Genomic DNA, 20,153 nt, shown 5'->3' with positions numbered 1-20,153 from the left:
GCATGTTTTTCTTTACTTTAAAGCATGTTGCGCAACAGCCCATGCTACTGTGAAACATGTCTAAAAGAAATTGACAAAGTCAATAGAGATTGCATAGATAAAACCTATTGGCTTTGAAAATGCGTGTTTAGTTGATGGGGAGAACAGCAAAACACACCAGGTGATGGACGGAATGTTACACATTGGCAAAACATTCACCCCCAGTCACAGATCTGGGTTTAATCCATTGTTATTTTGCTCACCACACCATCCCAGTTCAGACATGGCCATATGCAAATCAGTCTTGACCCTGTGCCTCATGGGAACAGTCCAGTCCGAGCTGCCAAGCCATGTCGTCCCTGGACCGAATCAAGCATCCTAAGATCGGTTTCTGGCTATCAGCCGTCATCAGCCAGGATAGCTTGACTCCATTGGCATAGTGAGCACGGGACCCACGTCTGGGCATACCCTTCCCACATAGGGCGAACAGCAAAACACACAAGGTAATGGACGGAATGTTGCACATTGGCAAAACATTCACCCCCAGTCACAGATCTGGGTTTAATCCATCGGTATTTTGCTCACCACATCACCCTATTTCAGACATGGCCATCTGCAAATCAGTCTTGGCCCTGTACCTCATGTGAACAGTCCAGCCCAAACTGCCAAGCCATGTCTTCGCTGGACCAGAATCAAGCATCCTAGGACTGGTTTCTGGCTATCAGCCGTCATCAGCCAGAATAGCTTGACTTCAGTGGCGTAGTGAGCACGGGACCCACATCTGGGCATATCCTTCCCACATAGGGCGAACCGCAAAACACACAAGGTGATGAACGAAATGTTGCACATTGGCAAAACATTCACCCCCAGTCACAGATCTCTGTACTGGGGTGAATGTATGACATTGTTCTGCATTCTGTCCATCAATAGCTCTTTTTGCATTTGTCACCCGAGTGGGACGGGTTATGCTCAGACGTGAGTCCTGTGCTCTCCATGCCACTGGAATCAAGCTATACTGGCTGAAGAGGGGTGAAGCCTCGTAACCGGTCCTAGGATGCTTGTTTTCAGTCCAGGGATGACCTGGCCTGGCAGTTCGGGCTGGACTGTTCCCATTGGGCGCAGGGTCAAGACTGATTTGCATATGGCTGGGTCCAAACTGGAATGGCATGGTGAGCAAAAAAATGATGGATTCAGGTCCAGATCTTTGTACTGGGGTGAATGTATGACATTGTTCTGCATTCTGTCCATCAATAGCTATTTTTGCATTTGTCACCCCGAGTGGAACGGGTATGTTCAGACGTGAGTCCCGTGCTCTCCATGCCACTGGAATCACGCTATCCTGGCTGAAGAGGGGTGAAGCCTCGAAACCGGTCCTAGGATGCTTGTTTTCAGTCCAGGGAGGACCTGGCCTGGCAGTTCGGGCTGGACTGTTCCCATTAAGCGCAGGGTCAAGACTGATTTGCATATGGCATTTTTGCTGCTGAGAAGTGCTGGTACTCTCCTATTAAAAGCATTAAAGCAGTGCTGAGAAGAGTCAGCACTATCTCTTCCAAACTAAAGGTGTTCAGGTACTGAGTACCTGATAGAACCTGCCCATTTAAAGCACTGCTAGACTGCAAACTGTCGAGTCTGCGTGAATTTTGAGTCTGCAAACTGTTGAGTCTGTAGTTGTAGAAGAAAGAATATATTGCTCCTAAAATCATTGCAGGAAAACCCCAAGCTGACTGCATAAGGAATCTCCAAATCCTACAAAACTTTTACCAACGTTAATAAAATATCGTGCTTGCAGATGCACAATTTGTCACATTTCCCAACCCTTCCTCGTAGGAGAGCTCCTAATGTCACCAGTACAGTGACCACTCCTTTCTAATAAGTTTTGGCCAGTGTTTCTGACTTAGAGGACTCAATTGACAGAACTAACTTAAGACAAAATCCTAAACTTACTACTTTTGGTATTCACAGAAGTTAGGATTCTATCTTAAGTTTGTCTTAAGACAGACTTAAGACAGACTTAAGACAGAATCCTATCTTAAGTCTGTCTTAAGACAAACTTAAGACAAAATCCTAACTTCTGTGAATACCAAAAGTAGTAAGTTTAGGATTTTGTCTTAAGTAAGTTCTGTGAATCGGGCCCCTTGTGAATAAAAAGGTGCCATTTGCCACAAAGGTTTCTCAAAACTTCACGCGGACAGGTGCCCGGCCCACAATTTTTCATGCGAGTCACTAATCTAATGAGCAACTCAAAGGTAACATTTATTACTACATTTCGTCAAAAATGTTAAATGGAGAACACATGAACGGCAATTCACCAAAAGCCAGGGGTAGCGTAAGTGACATCACATGCCATTTGACCTCTACGTTCACTCACACACACATGCTTACACATACACACAGAATCACACATCCACACTCTGGGCCTCATTTACAAGCCCATTGCGCCGCCGGTGCGTCACTTTGTTTAATGCGCCTGCGATGCTATGCGCTTACCCATATTCATAAGGTCGTGTAAAGTCACCCGGCATGACTTTTCATAGCCTTGTAAATTTGGGCCCCTTTTGCGCATTACTGTGTGTGAAAGAGGCGTTCCATGGGTGTTGCTATAGGTGATCCCACACAACACCCATGGAACCTGACACACTCCCATATTTACAACTTTTTGTAAAGTTGGGAATATGTCAGAATCCTGCGGCACCACAGTGGAGGCATAGGAGAGGTGCAACGAGGAGAAATACTTTTATTGCCCCTCTTTTTTTCCTCTTAGTAGTATTCTGGGTTTAGTATTTATGTTACTGCACTTCTCTGGTGGGGCTGCTTGTTCCAGAGTTATACTTCCTGATATCCTAACTATGGCTGAATAAACCTACTTCATAACTCAACTACATCTGCCTCGGCTACATCATTATATGTATGTATGGACCTACATACTACACTCTTTTTATGTGTGCTGCATTCTGCAGCACGCATAGAAAGAGGAAAATACCATCAATTACTGTTTTTGTGCAGGACAGTGCCCCTTCCTGCACAAAAAACATCATCCCTGCAATGCAGGCTCCCTTGCAACATGACGCATGGGTGCTTGTGCTGCCGCTTGGCAGCCAATTGTGCGCCAGCACAGGAAAAAGCACACAGATGTGTTGTATTGTTGTTAATACGTCATATCCCTGTGATTTTAAAATGACGCTGCACGGCGCTGCAAAATGTCTTGCAGCGCCGCGCTGTGACATTTTGTAGCCCTCTGTCTCGCACATAATCACACTTACCTGAACGCATGCACACAACAAACAAACACATTTTTTACTTCCTTTTGCAGCCAGGGAGGGGCATATTCCAGCTAATTGTCCTCCATTTTTTATTACACTAATAGTGAATATTATATTATTATTCATCATTAGTGTAGTAACATTTATTTTTAAAAACAAGGGAATTGGAGCTCTAACCAATAACCATAAGGACCAACTGACCCTGTGTTCCTGGCATTGATTTAGCTTCCTTTGAGGCCAGGGGTCGCAAATGTAGTGCCACAGGGTTCAAGGGCAAGCCAGGGGTTACAGTATGGAGAACCTTAAGCACAGAGTATTCCTTAAAACCCACCAATATTTCACCAGTATCACTACCCTCACATGCCAAATGTGCTTAACAATGCACCATTTCACACACTGCGCACAAATAGCGCTTGCATCTCCTCCATGTTACACATCTGTAATGTCTTCAGTAGTTCGTTTATTTTTAAGTATTGCTGTTTTGGACTTGTTTTCAGGCTCCCCTAAGAATGCATGTCCTTACAACGCATGCAATTACCACTCATGCCTTTTCCGTGCAGATGTCTGTACCATGCATGACTTTACCACGCCTGGTAAGTATGTGTAATTTAATTACACCCTGGAAATCCTGTGATATATATAATTAATATATTCCTATTTAATTCTTTTCTTCATTGGAGGGGAATACTCCCCCAAAACACCCATGTTTTTCATTTACTCCTAAATTCCCTTTACTTCTACCCACCTTTAAACCCTACAATTACCCTTACCTGCCTTTACCACTACTCACCCCATAACTCTAAAATTACTCTTACATCCCTTTACCACTACCCCCACCTTATTTCTAAAAAAACATAATCATGTTATTTTTTTTAAAAAAAGATACATACCTGCTTGTTAAGGTTTGTGTGGTAAATGCATTAAGTGGTATAATCTTCATTGTAAAGGCTGTTTCCAGGTATTGAATATTTAACGATTTAAGCGGATTACAAGGTCGTCCTATGCTCACGTCATAGGTTTGTCATGTCGGCGATCGCGTTACCAGTAGTAAGTTTGGCCCAAAGATGCAATGGATTTTTGTGCTAGTAGCTTTGTTTTAAGCCTTATTTTGTATTTTGGCTGAGCAGGCTGGCCATGGAGCCAGGGGGTCAGTGGGGAGCGCTGCGGCGTATGTCAGAGTGACCGGACTGCATTCTCCATCGCAGACCATTACATTTATTGGTTGATTCCCAAGCAATCTGCACAGTAATGGCTGGACGTGGTCTAGGTCAAACTATCAACTGGCCAATTGCATCGCGCGGTCGGAAAGTGCACCCGGCTCAGATGCCAGTATCTCGCTGGCGTCTCCTTGTCTTCGCTGATGTAGGTTACAGCGTTATTAGCAGCAGATGGCTTTCTGGAATCTGGGCTTGGCTACCCATAGCAAGAAATGCATGTTTGCATGTGAGATTTGTATAGTGCAAAGTTAGCCAAAAGTCGTCAGAACGCTGGACATGGTCAACATCACTTCTGACTGATGATTTAGGAGGTTGTTGGGTTTTGGGAGCAGTGGGCTTCAAGCCTGTCCATTGCTCACCTGTGGTTGGCTTATTGTCACCCTCATTTCCTTGCTTCTGATTTGATGGGTTTACTTGTCATTTTTGTGTGTGTCCAAGAGAGCATACCCTCTTTGCCACCCTCTTGTTTGGCTGGCTTGTGTCCTTCCACTCCTCACTTTTACGGAACTACATTTTTCTTTTTACTTGAGCAGTCCAAGAGAGTGCATGTGTTTTCCAGTTGCCTCGCTTGCGTGCTTCTCTTCCCCTTGCACTCGGTGTTGCTCTCTTGCCTATATGCTTGGTATTGCATCTTACCATTGACTGTAAAATATCAAGGTTTCAGAATATTGTGTCAAAAATATTGAGGGCAAAAATATCGAAATTGTGAGTTTATATAGGCAAGTGTAGATTTACTGAACTTAACTCTACATTTGTACCTTGATGATAAATATATCTTCAATGTACATAGATGATAAATTAAGAATCTTAAATCTAAACTTACCTATATGCACTTCACCTCTTTATATTTTTCATGCAATATTATGGTACAACAGTATGTTTGCTGTCGATATTTTGACATATAACTATGTGCTTCGCTCCACCAGCAGGGCCGGACTGGGAACATAAACTGGGCATGGCACACTACTCAGCCTGCCACCCCCTGGGGTGAGAAGGAGTGAAACTGAGCAGTTTGCGAGTACCAGTTTCGGCCGATTTTGTTACAGTGGGCTGATATTGCTGACCCCCGGTAATAAAAACGGCCCCCCAGGAGCCCAAAACCGGCCCCCACCCTAGCGGCCTACCGGGGAAATACCCAGTGCCTGCTATGGCGAGTCCGGCCCTGTCCTCCAGCACTCCATGTTGCTTGCTCGTACCTGTATGCTTCTCCCTTTACCCTGTGTTGTTTTCCCGCTTATATGCTTCTTCCAATGCCCTTGTGTTGCTCCCTTCCTCATGTTCAGCTTTTCTCTTCTTCACCTTCCTCCATTGCCCCCTACCACCTTCCTATTTTTATCTTCAACTTTTTAATGCTTTATAAAGCACTTTCATACTGCTACTTTCTTAGGTCGAGCCTGGGCAGCGTATATACTTCTCTGCGAGCCATGCTGTATTCGAGTATGGACTTAAACCTCCACCAACTCTCTGCCCATATTTTTCATTGGATTGTGTCATTGTCCTTTGTAAATGCTGGGTTCTGATTTGTTAATAGGCTTGTTAGTCCCTCCTCAGTACTGCCTTGTCTTCCCTTGTAACCTCCCATGAGGACTGGCCCTTTTACTTCTGTTGTTATAAGGTGTGTCTTATTTAGTCTGTAAGCACTATTTTCTTTAATGAGTTTTCCTACTGCAGGCTCAACATGCTTTCCTGCAACATTCAGTGCACCATGCATGCTTTCACTTTCCAAGCGTCCCGGGACAATGGCGACCGCTTCTTTGAAGTGAAATAGGTCTTGCATTTACAAGAGTTTGTGCTATTGGCATTGTAAATGATTGCCTTTTATTTATGTGTTAATTATCAAAACAGATAAATAACAGGCATTGTCATTTACAATGCCAATAGCTTAAACTCTCCCAAATGCAAGACCTATTGCATTGCAAATGCTTCTTTATTTACTCATGTATCTTGGAACGGTAAAATAAAAAAGGTTCCTGTTTCTTTCTGTTGACATGTGTCTGCATGGTGATGCATGTATGTGCATATGCCATTATGCATGCATGCCCCTACAAAAATTAAGTCACTTTATTGCACCTTCCTTTTGTTTTTTTGTCTTCTTTCGGGCATGTTACACCACAGCAAACTTTTTTGCCATTGCTATAAAGAGTGTCTAAAAGGGGTAAACGTTGTTTACAACGCGGTGTTTACACCGCACAACCTTTACCACACTGCCTTTACAACGCAAGTTGTTACTACGACTTGCGCTGGATGGCGCTGTTGGTTAAGGAATATTGTAATTTTATATTCCAACACCTTCCCTACTGTTACGTGGGCTGGTGTTGGAATACAAAATTATAATAATCCTCAATCCGCGCCCTCCAACGCAAGTCGTTGTAACGACTTGCGTTGTAAAATCCGCGATGTAAAGTACTGCGATCAAAATTACTATCATACATCCCTAAAAGGTGCTGGAATGGCTAGTAGGCCCCAAAGGCAAGACATATTTGCTTTGCCAATGCTTATTTCTTTTGCACTCTTCTTTTCCTCCAGTCTGATGAAGTCCTGGCTAACAATGTGCCAGGAACCACCAGAGACCGTGATTTCGGCAGCCAGATGGTGGTGCCGGTCCTAATAGCATTGGAAATTATGCTGCTGAGTTTGACAATGGTGCAGAGAAGCGAGGAGAGTCCAGGATGAAATGTGCTGCGGCTTGTAGTATGGCCGTAAGGGACCAGTGAAGAGTCTGGGAGGCAGTGGGCTGGAGCATCGTCACCATCCAGATGCAAGAGTACTAGATGTTGTACAGCTGCTTTTAAGTCACTTCCTGTCTCACTTTCTTTAGTAGAGAACAATACATTTTAGATTCTTTGTACACAAACCAAGAACAACTTGTTGTTCGAAACGCGTTATCCCTCGACTCCTTGATTGCCGAATAAAGACCTTTTGTATGAACTACGGGCTCGTATGAATTCTTTTACCTGAATTCTGCTTTGCTAAATGTATGTTATGTGGATTTTCTGAAGATCTGGAATGTCTCTGTCCCTCCTCGACTTATGAGGGACCCCCGTGATACAAGACTATGCCTACTTAGTGCAATAAGCTGAGAGTATGGCAATTTCAATCAGGGCCGGACTGGGAACCCAAAGCAGCCTTGGCAATTTTGACGGACCAGCCCCCCCTGCTGCTTTTGTTACTGCGGGCCGAAATTGCAGCACCTCTGCAAACCATCCCCCATTAAAAAAAAAACAGCGCCCACCACTGGAAATTTGACCCCCATCCTTCCAGCCTCTGGGGGAAACACCTGAGGCCTGCTACGGCCAGTCCGGCCCTGGTTTCAATGCTTGAAATGTCTGATCCATCTTACGAGGAGTCAAGGCGGCATGCTACTTCTGCCTCTGAAGGAGACCCACTTTGCTAAGAGTGTTCCCTGCTTCAAGGCATGGCTGATCAACCTTCATCTTTAACTAGACCCCTCCAGATGCATATCTTGGGCCTTAGACCACTGTCTCCTCTTAGCCAGGTCTGGTGGCTTAGTGGATTAATTTGCCCACTGTAGGGGCCTTTGTTTGTCTCCATGGTCCCGGGTTCAAATCCCGGCGAGTCCACTCAGCCTTTCATCCTTCTGAGGTTGATAAAATAAGTACCATTGAGTTGGGTAACAATAAACATCTGTTATTCAGTGCCAAGATGCCTATGGGTGGTGCGCTTTACAAATACACATGCTATGTTACTCCAGTGGAGGAAGGCACATTGGCTATAACCCAGTGTGCTTTTGCACAGGATCTTTAAAATCTACCCTGCCCCGAGGGAACCCTAATTACTTCTATAACAAAAGAAACAGGCAGCTCCTGGCACTATATTCTTGAGGGTTTATGATAGAATTCACTTCTACTGGCTTTCTAAACTCAAGCTGAAGGGTGAAACCAGTGACTTCTTGGAGACAACCCCATTTCTTTAAAACAAAGAAGTCCAGTATTGGTCTACAGGTGTCAGCTCCACAGCATATATTAGAACATTGGAATGTTGAGCGCTCGATTGAAGACATTGGAGTGCTCTGGGCTTCTAATGGCTGGTAGAAGCCTGGAGCATCAACACTCCAATGCTTGCTCACAGCAACAGCTGTGAACAAAGGCCTCAAGGAGCCTGAGGGGATGTCAACCCCCTCGAGCTCTGCGAGTCCTTGGTTTTACAAATTAGAACATTCTGCCCTATAAGTGGGGGGAAATGTTCGAATAGCCTTAGAGCCCGCCATAGCGGGCTCTACCGGCCATTAAAAGCCCGCTCCACTCGGACCTTTGACGCTGGAGCGTCAAAGGTCCGATAGAGCCCGCTACGGTGGGCTGTAAGGCTATATTCAAGACTTCCACATAAGATGTACTCACAAAACCGACATTGCACATTTTTGCTGCACAGCTTGCGCCCTACAAATGTGCTGCCATAGTTTTTAGACTACAGATCCCAATTAAAGCTCTCAACTTGAGAACCATGGGTGTGATGGGTAGTGGGCGTTGATGTAGGGCGCTCTATGCATAACAAAGCAGAAAGCACATGCCTGCTGCTAAGAAACACATAGACAGTCAAGCATGAACATCATAACTGCACAACTGGACCTAAAAGGATGTCTTCTAAGTTTTGTGTAAAAGAGTCTAGTGTTCTTTATCAACAGTCTCAATACACCTGGAGCTCCCAATTTTGGCCTAAAGAACTGGGACAACCCCGACTCCATCCAAACACGCCAAAAATCTGGGAGTCATAGTCAATAACGACCTCACCATTAAAAACCCAAACAGGATCTGTAATTTCTACCTGCTTCTTCCAATTAAGGACAATAAAGAAAATCAGCAGGTTCCTAACTCAGGAAGCAAAACTGCAGGCAGTCCTCGCCATGGTGATCTCCCATATTGACTATGCTAACTCCTTGTACGTTGGCATCCTGGCCTATCTCATCCACCGTCTCCAATTGATACAGAACCAGGCGGCCAGACTGATTCTGCAGGAAAACAGACGCAAACACGTCTCCCCCCTCCTGAAGAAACTACACTGGCTCCCTATATCACAGAGATGCGCCTTAAGGATGGGATTGCATCATCTTTAAGTCTTTGAATGGCAGAAAACCCAAATTCAACAGCTTGATTAACAGATATAATCCAACCCGTAACCTGAGATCCGCCCACATGCACCTCCTTACAACACCGTCCATTAAACAAAAACGCTTCAGCGGAACCAGGTTCTCCACACTGGGCCCAAGATACTGGAACTCTATGCCCCTAGAGATGAGATCCTGCACAGATCTCATGACCTCTACGCAAACTCCAAAACACATGGCTCTTTAAACAGGCATACGAGTAAACACTTGAATAACATATCACCCTTCACCTCCCGAGCAACGCCAAGAAACCAATCGGTGTACGTGCGCTATATAAATTAGGTATAACATAACATACTTTTTCCTGAAAATGTTGACTTTGGTCAACAGTGATGAGCAGCTGTATGTCCAATTTCTCTGAAATTCCCAAAGACAGCACAGAATTTTGTGGAAAATGAAAATTGATTAGCAAACCTTACACAGGGGGCCTTATTTATGAGGCTGTGCGTACTTTTACGCCGCTGGTGCGTCACTTTTTGTGACGCACCAGTGGTGTAAAAAATGCGCCTTGTTGCGCCATATTTACAAAGTGACGCATCTAGGTAGATGCATCACTTTGTAAACCCCTGCACCACATTATACCTGCGCCAGGTATAATGTATGCAAGGGGGGCGCATTTACGCAAGAAAGGGTCGTAGAAGTGACGCAATGAAACCTGTGAGATTTCACTGCGCCACTTCTAGGACACAAATGCGTCAATTTCTTACGCCTGCCTCATGGCAGGCGTAAAACTGACGCAGGCCCATTCACATGGGGCTTGCCCCATGTGAAAGGATACATTGCTGGAGACTATTGTGACACACTCCAGCAATGCGTCACTTTTGCGCCATACAGATACGTCAGAAACACTGACGTATCTGTAACTCCTTGCGCAATGATGCGTCATACTGTAAATATGACGCATCATTGGTGTCTCAAGGAGGGCGCAGTGAAAAGTGACGCATCGCTGTTTTCACGCAGCGATGCGTCACTTTTCATAAATGACGCCCCATATGCTTAGTATTAACTAGACCCCGGGCAAATGTTTTTAGCATTTCACTTTACACTTGTTACACAAAATTTCTGAAATTTCTCCACTGGGCCTGGTCTCATCATTAAAGACCACTTGCTAAAAGAAACCCTTTCATGAGAGCAGAAGAAAGATGTGAACGACCAGAGCAGCTGTTGGATATGGCGCTAGTCTTTTTTGCACTATTTCTTTAGCCTAAAATGCACCCTCGCGTTCATGGATACAATGACTAATTTCACCTTAAAATGTAGTGCTAAATACAGATTTCCATTTTGCATTATTCCGCATATTTTTCTCTAAATTTCAAATAGTTACTCAAAAGGAGAGTAAGCAGTTTTTGCACTCCCGCAGCACTGGTTTAACGTGGTTTGAAAGACTCTTTACCTCTGAGCTCGAGAAATGAACAATGATTTGCTGATTTCAGGGACAGTGAACAGACATGTTTCCGCAGTATCACAGTGATGAAAATATGGAATAATACATCTACAGTATTTGCTCTAAACTTAAACTCTGCCGAGGTGAAAGCCTGGAAGGGTAGGTTATCTGATTTCCTTTTTTGTAAGAGAGGAAGGAAAACAAAGATAAATAACATATCATGCTGTTGTGCATAGGGCGTATAAACAAATCAAAAATACCATTGAAATAAATATGTGGGAAAAAATCAAAACAAGATAACGTCACAGCTTTTCCATCCATTTGTGTTATGTCTGCAGCCGGTGCTGCAGCCATACTGTCGCTGGGAAGGGACTGGGCTGTGTGTACTTAGCGGGTTCCTGCAGTGTGTGTCAGAGTGCTGACCCTGTTGCTTATCTTCAGAATTTCAGAGTTAGCTGAAGCAGAAAGATGCCAAGTACATTGTCATACTTATCTAGACAAGATGGCGACTTCCATCCTGCGCGGCCCAGGATGATGGTGCGTGTTACCTCGATATGACCAATGGGGGCTGTGCAGGAAATGGAAACAATTTATACAGGGATCCGCAGTTTGTACGCAGGGGCGGCTCTAGGCTCATGGCGGCCCTGGGCAGGGAGCGTAGGTAGGGGGCCCCGGAAGAGGAGGTCCGGGCGGGGCGGAGCGTGGAGGCCAGTGAAGAGGGGGGGGGTCAGGGTGTTTGTAAGTGGAAAGGAGCCAGAGGCCGCCAAATCCCTGCCAGGGGCCGCCACACAAATATGTATCCATCCTCAGAGGATTATTATATTAAGGATATATATTGGCGTGGTGGCCCCTGCGGTTTGGTGGCCCTGTGCAGGTGCACAGCTTGCACATGCCTAAGGCCGCCCCTGTTGTACGGTTGAGGGCTAGTGGCCAGGTGTGGCTCCTCTGCTATGGTGGAGAAAAGTCGCCCCACCCCCCACCACCTGCAAGCAACCTTAAACACAAAAAATGAAATGATCATAAGCCAGGTTTATTATCATTTTTTCAAATCTAGCAGCCGAGCTTTGGGAGCAGGCCAAGAGGGGGAGCCAGGCATGAGAGAAAGTGTTTCGCGCTCTTAGTGCGCATGACGGTTTCGCTGGCCATCTCAGGCCGGTCGAACCACCATGCTCATTGAAGCTGTCTCCAACTCGGGCTATCTTGCCGGGTTGGAGACAGTAGGCACAGGATCCCAGTATAACTGAGGGCGCAAATTCACGGTGCTCAGGCCAATCCTGATGCTGCTTTCATGCTGCCACCAGCAGCATGGTAGAGGTGTCAAGATTGGCCAGTGGAGCCTGTGCCTGCAGAGTAGAGGAACTTAGAAGCGTGCAATGCAGCAATCCGGTGATGTGGCAGGTAAGTTGTTTTATTTTGTTTATTTGTTTTCATCTCCCCTCCCTCGCTGGCCGCCTCCCCCCTGCCCGTCACTCTTCCTAGATACCGGCCACTGCTGCAAGTGGCAGCAAAGAGGTAAAAACGCATCATGTTTGTTGTTTGTCCAACACGGAATTGTGCAAACGGATTTTGCTCCAGTTCATAAAGACTTTTGAAAGGACTTCAAAACTATTTTTAGGCCTTGCATTAGCCAAGACCTTTTGATTTTACTAAAAGTATATGTATAATGTATTTATGGAGGCTTTCAGCCAGGCTCTTCATTCATTGGTCTGTTATTGTGTCATTCCCATTTTTCTTACACCCACTACTGCTTAAAGTGTGTGGCTGTGGATCAGCCCATTTTAGCTATTGGCTATCTTCACTATGAGTGTCAGCATTCTCCCCTCTCACAAGAAGCACATGCACACACAATGTAGCTCTGACAAGTGCTAGGGACTCCTTTGGCAATGCGTGCTTTTTGAGACCAAATATTTATTTTTGCGTTAAGCCATTTTGCAGATTGATGATGGCCTGCTGCTCCCTCAACAATATTGTTTTGCAAAAACCATGATAAGGCAAAAATAGGGTTTAAAAATCCAAACATCTGGCACCCAAAGCCAGACCTAAGGCTTTCCCACTGTTCGTTAAACATGTAGACAACATTGTTGCTTTTAAATTAAGCGGCTTAACTTACAACCTGGCCTTTGTCTGTGTATTTCTGGAGTGGCCACCTCTGCCAAATGAAGGGCTCATTCAGCGAACCACTAGTTGCCAATTAATCCCAACGCCACAACGGCCGTCTGCCTCGAATGGCACAGTGGTCGACAACCCGAGACGACGTTGACTCAGTATAGCTTGTACGCCAAGACAACGGGGCGGTCAGAGTTCTTAATCTTAATGGGCTTCACCTGAGATGCAGTTTAGCTTCATACATCCTCCATTTGCCTGCAGGTGAACCTCTGCCTATGAAGGGCAGGTCTTGTGACAGCAGGTATTTGGAGCATTGACTGTCAGTGGTATGTTTTTCCTCTTCCAGCTCAAGGCTGACTCAGCCCTGAAGAGGATCCCATATGCTGCCCTCACTCCTAGGCAGTAGCAGGTGAACAGCTTCTGATACATGTATCACCCACAAAGCACCCCACTACAAAACACCAAGATACCTGGCCCAGAAGATTGAACTTTCGGGAGGAGGCAGACCAGCCAGGAGTGCCAAGGAGCGGCTGCTGAGGCCACCCATCTTCCGGAAGAAGAAAACATACGACAGAGCTTTCTCTGGGGCAGCCCCCAGAATATGGAACTCACTCCCTCCGAAGATCAGGAAAATTACAAACACGGCAACATTCAAAAAGGAAGCTAAGGTCTTCCTAATGAGTAAGTTCCTTACATAGACAAGAATGGACTTCACCGCCACAGCTTATTGAAGTGCCTAAACGGAACATTGATTGAAAGAAACAGATTGTCTCTGGATAAACGGGGAACAACCTAGCAGCGCTATACCTTCCCAGAACCCGGGGGAAGATTGCACAGAGAAAGTCAATTCAGAACTATTTGTACAGGAAAACAACATACAGTATAGTAGGCTAGTAGAATAACATATCTGATAACCGGGGAGATAGACGCGGACTAAATTATATAGAATGGTTAATCCCGATGTTATGTCTAGCCTAATTTTAGCAAACATTGTACATATTCTAGGATATATCCCCATTTGACGTATACCTAACCTACCTCATGTCAGTGTGATGCGTTTACTATATGGCTCTATACATACCTACTTCATTCACTATATGGTAATGTAATGCAAGTTGTATCTCAAACCTACCTCATGTATCTGTAACTGTGAAGCGCTCTGATACCCAAGGGTCACATTCGCGCTATGTAAAACTCTCTAAATAAATAAATAAATACATGGGTGCTCATTGGTGAATCCCTCTTCCCAGAAGTGCTGCTCCTTAAGTTGAGACTCCTGGTAGTGGAAAACCACTGCTTATAAGCATGTCTGAGCAGCAGCGGGACGCATGTCCCACTGTTGCAACTCGCCCTTTCTACTGCCTGCTTTACCTCACTTTATGAAGCTTGTGATCTTTTCAATAGTATTATGGGAAGTGGCGAGATGTGCATCTTTACACGTTTACCCATCCTACGTTAAGAGTGGATAGGTAAATGCAGAGACTGCATATACCGGGTGTTCGTCTTTGTGTCCTCCGATGCTGCCTCTTTTAATTAGAGTACTCTACCCTATGCCTTTGGGTGCTATGTATCTCAACAACTGATGTCTTTGGTGTTGGACGTTGAAGAAGGCATACCCTAGGTCAGCTGACTGAAGAGGTAGCTGTATGCTTGCGTTGGCTTTGTTGGCGAGTGCATAATGCTCAGCATAATGTACCTTCTAAGGCACAGTTTCTTTCTCATTTGTACTTTAATTGTAAGTGTTCCCCAGTTAGTGATACACCTTCCTCTAGCTCATATGAATATTGTATTTGTTGCTGGGCAGAGTTTTCTTATTAAAATATGGACAGCGTGCAGAGAAACAGACACAAGGTGTATCTCCCCAAAAGCACAGCTTCTCCCGGTTCCCCTGTGATTCACATTCCCCTTAAATGTGATCAATCCACAATAGATTTGGTAGATCCTTTGGTAACTGCTATCTTGATTTCAATGCTTCACTGAGAATCATGGGTCAGTCTTCTGCTTGTTTATATCAACAGTCGCCCATCTGAGGGTACGGTTGTTCTTTGGCGGAGTGTTAATATGGACGTACAGCCGGCTGACGAGAACTATACCTCTTGTTAAAGGCCCTTAATGGTAGCTATAACAAGGGATAAACAGAAAGATAAACAGCGGAATGTTGGAGCAGAAATCCAATACCAGCCATTGGTGGCCCTGAGCCGCTCTATTGTCTTCAATGGATCTCTCATCACTCCGTTGTTCAAATACTTGTTTAGGATGTATGACGGTACAACGCATGGTATTACCACGCGTACCATTACAACGCGCCTTTTACAACGCAAGTCGTTACCACGACTTGCGCTGTAGGGGTGCGGACTTAGGAATAGTTAAATATACTATTCCAACACCAGCCTAAGTACAGTAGGGAAGGTGTTGGAATAGTAAATCTACTATTCCTTAATTTTGCTTTAAATACCAGAGGTTACTCTAACCCTTTCCAATGGCACTCAATTTGCTGACCTTCAGAAGGAGGGAAGGCTGAACTAGCCGTGCAAGGATTCAAACTACTGATTACTACTTTCACTTAGCGAGGAACATTTAACTCATTATACAGTGCTAAATGTATCTCAGATGATATTCTTGTAGGCTATATAAAAGAGATTCAGATTGCTCAGCCACTGTTAATATGTTCTCTCCGCCAATGGCCTTCCCCGATGACATATCTAATGGGAAGTGTCAAGCCGCAGAGACGGCCCAGTTTTATGTCCATATGAGCAATGTCGTTTCACGATGGTCAGAGGGCACCAGGCAGTGTTTTGAATGAGATATGCCAAGCTGAACATTAAATGGGGTATCAAGTCCTATACGTCTGCTGGGCATGTGATCTATATGAAAGCAAATGTTGGCCATACGCTGGGATATTTCACCTCTGATGGACTTTAGCTTTCTGTTAATATGACTGAAGCTGGGAGAAATGGAGATTGTCAGAGAAATGAAAAGCGAGAGCGTCTGCGAAAGACATTACACGTCTAGGCCGTAAAATCACTTTAGAAGGGCCATTTTTCAATCTGGATCATTATTCAGTCTCACTGCAGCGGTGACTGACCTTTGGAGAGCTCTTTTTTCTCCTGAGGAGGGCTAGCGGTCCTAGAAATCTTGTGCAGGTTAAAAACAGCAAGTAGGTACGACTGTGCTACCCGACGTGTCGCGTGAAACAAATGTCATGGCTACAATTTAACAGCCGCTGGCCTATGCTTAAGAAGCGGTCTTCCTTAATTACATTCTGATGCCGTTACACATTTCTTCGTGCTCTTCTCATGATAGCAAGAAAGCGGTCTTTCTTCACTTTCTAATTGGGCGTCGCCCCTTTAATGATTGGACCGACATGGGAAGCACTTCTATTGCACGACCACTCCCGCAGGGCCTGAGAATGATCTACTAGCAAAACTACAGCCACAAGTAAAGAGAGAATATGTTTGAAAACATGTTTCACACATGTAGAAAATGTTTGATAGACCATGGGATTCAAACCCTAAAATGTAAAATACAATGTAAATACAGAGCAGATGATACAGACTACAAAGCATCTACATTTTAACTGCACTTTTTTTGTGTGGCAATGCCAAGGTACAATCAGTTGTGATTATCCTGAATGTTCTGAAAATGTTCATTCTGATTTTCCTAATGATGAGGGCAATATAATCATTATAATGAATATTAATTTCCACATTGTCATTATCATTGTTTCTGTAATATGTATGTATGTATGTTTTATTATTATTATTTATATTATTTTGAAATTAAATAAGTGCAGAGAATACAGAAGTCTGATGAACAAACATAGGCATATGATTTTTCAGGAAATCCTTTGTATGAGACAAAGACTGAGAGCCCTTTCTTATTTTCTATAATTAAGTTAGAAGTTTGTTTCCTCCTGTGGGATTGAGATGCATCAAATCAATTATTAATTGAGATGTATCTCACAGCTTTCATCAGGCTTCATTAGCTCACCTACAGACAAAGGAGGGGGCGGAAAAATCACCAATCAACCTCCCAGCTCATAACAACAAATAGCAAATGCCAGGATATCCAATCATTTCGATTTTATTTTTTGGTTCCCTTGACGGGATTAAAAACCTGGCAGAATGGATGGTCTAGGGGCAATCATTTCCCTACAATTTCTTGATACGTGTTAACGTGTTTCAGCTGGTAAATTGTCCACCAAAAATGGTTGACGGCCTTCTTCAGGACAAAAGGATCGCTGTAGAGTCTGTATTTCGGTATCACTAGTCATAGAGTCATCGCTAAGTGTTAGTTCCACAAACTAGTAGAACAAAATGCTCATTATTATATAACACTAGAATGTTTTCCCCGTTATCAAACTAGATATTCTTAACCCGGGCAGAACACTGGTGCATCGCCCTGTAGTCACACATTTGTCAAAGTTTTTGATACTACCTCTGTGCAATGTCGCCTCTCCGCTGTAGTTGGGATTGTGATAATTGGCCCCAAACCCATCCATTCTCCTATGTTCGAAATGACAGGCTATCCTATCAGATAGTTGTATAACACAAACTAGACCCGAAGATATCAGATATTAGATCGCTTTACATGAGCACCAGTTTCGCTAATGGACACATTCATTTTTGTTAGGCACCGGAAGATTAAGTGATTTGCCCAGAATCACAGGATGTTGAGCGTCGTTGCCGAGACTCGAACCCATTCCCCAGCTTCGAGGTCGACCGCTCTAGCCATAAGGCTACATCCTCACCCCCTCACCATTATACAGATATTAGTACACTAGGTTTTGAAGCATGCCAATGACTAATCATGGCACAATAATTGGGTGAGGGCATTACTTCAAAAGTAATGGGATCATGTTAGGAGGTGGCCCTTTGCAGATATTTCCGGAATCGGTGTTTGATGTTCACTAGATAACCTACTAGCTCATGTAAGATCAGCTCAGTAACTGGACAGGGATGAGCAAGTGAGGCATTACATTTTTTTTATTTTTATTTATTTTATTTATACATCACCTTGTGAATGATCCATGCAGGAGGTTACTCAAGCTCTTTACCTGGCCATTTGCAGATGTGTACCTGCCAAATGTGCCCATGCCTTTTGATACAACAGATATAATATCTGTAAAGTGTTTAAACCCTTGCATGCTTGTGACGGAACCGTTCCGTCACAAGCCTCGGGTGAGCTGTGCTTGTGACGGAACAGTTCCGTCACGGCCCGCTCGCCGCGCCTGCGCGGCGCGAATTCCGCGCCTGCGCTGACGAAATAATGGGCGGGAGGGTTCGTGACAGACCCGTTCCGTCACAAGCACAGCTCACCCGCGAGCCGTGACAGAGCGGTTCCGTCACAAGCACGGAACCGCCGTGCGGCCGCCCCACCCCCTTAGCGCTGCGGCGGAATAGCCGCCGCAGCGAAGGGGTTAATGTGTGACTGTGTTTGTAGGTGGAGTAGCAGCACAACGTTTTGCGGACAGGACTTATTTGCGTTGATCACACCTTGACCAAGAGCAGAAAAAGAAGAACGAAGGAGGCAGAGAAAAACATAAAACAGTGTCAAAGGAAGAAAGCATTGATGAAAAATAACCTGCAAGATTAAGATACATAGACTGAAAATGTAGGTTGGTGTAAAATAAATGCATGATGTGTACTCAACACTAAGGAGCCTTTTTCAGCATCAGGCAATTCCAGAGGTGGGAGTCCTAAGAAAAGCAAATGGTTGAATGACTAATATATAATAAGAACTGTACTGTAGGGAGAGGTGTGGCACAGCGGCCAGAGTGACTGACTCCGGAGAGCGGGGCTCATGGTTCGATCGCCGGCAGCAGCTCAGCTCAGGATCATGTGACTCTGGGCAAGAGCACACTCAATCTCCCCGGTGCCCCCCAGCGCCTGGCACCCTTAGAGGTGACATGTTTGCACTTTACAAATATAGAATAAAGATTTTTTTCCATTTCTACATGCGATACAAAAGCATTGTTTCGTCCACGGTATTTACTAATATTGATTCCCAACTTCCCAGATGTGGTTGAATGGTCGCTGGACAGTAAAGTCTCCTTGCTTTAGAGGGTGTCATCTTTATACTAATGAGGATAAGGTTGTTACTCCACTATTAGCTTTTGCAGGCCATTAACACCACCACCCTTGTTGGCGGATCAATACCTTGACAGTTTTGCGAGCCGCCAATTGCTTTCAAAGCTTACCATGTCTTTTGTTCTTTACTACGGCTATCAACTGAGGAGCGCGTTAATGTCCATCAAGGAGCCGACCGAGGTCAACAGTAAGTCACCAGAAAGCGATGGATGGAAGCAATTGACTCAGTCAGAATCAACGGTAATTACCTTGGGTGCAATTGGTTCCATTGGTTCCTGGACCACTGCAGTCATGGACAACCAAAAAGTCGCATTGACGGTGCCCCAAAATGGACAGGCCGGCACGAGTCTGCATTCAATGTTGACAGGGTACAAGCGCTCCGAGAGACTTTTCGGACTTGTTGAGCCTCATTGATGAGGTGCAGGAAGAGTCAATATTGCACAGCAGATTTGGGATCCATCTCTGGACTTACCTGTGCCGCTAGGTCACCAAGTCTAATATTCTCATTTCAGGATGACTTATATCGATTGCAAAATATAAAAGGTGTCAATCCTTAAATCAATATAAACAACTGGAAGCTCCTCTGGCCAGAATCTAATCCATCATGTTATATATTTTTTGTGTCATTATGACCGGCACCAACCATATTCAAATCAGCCCTACCCTGTCCCAAAAAGGACAGGGCCATCTAAATGTCAAGGGAATATCTCTGTGTATGCACAAACAACCCAGATAGATTTGCATGTCTCAATTTATCTGGCAAACAAATGTTGACAAAGTAAATAGGTCCAGCTTTCATCAGGTAAAGCATGCCAACACTTGCATGCACAAACGTTCTTTTTGCGGGTATGATAGTGGTGTGACGGTGGTAATGTATGCACTCTTGCACGCTGTAGGAGGAGTGATAATATACCAAGCTGCCAATAGCATCAGGTGAGACAGTAATACTATTCTGATGGTGGCAAAATATTGATGGAAAATATCTTGATAGTATGT

General features: G+C 44.6%; 1 protein-coding gene across 3 annotated transcripts in view; it reads left to right on the top strand.

Moving 5' to 3' along the window:
• Positions 1-20,153, top strand: part of RBMS3 (RNA binding motif single stranded interacting protein 3) — a 1,376,050-nt gene that overhangs the window by 754,990 nt on the left and 600,907 nt on the right. The gene's annotated exons all lie outside the window — the stretch shown is intronic.

Source organism: Lissotriton vulgaris, chromosome 10, assembly GCF_964263255.1.
Source record: "Lissotriton vulgaris chromosome 10, aLisVul1.2, whole genome shotgun sequence".
NCBI classification, from domain to species: Eukaryota; Metazoa; Chordata; class Amphibia; order Caudata; family Salamandridae; genus Lissotriton; species Lissotriton vulgaris.
This window is presented reverse-complemented; position numbering and strand designations above follow the sequence as displayed.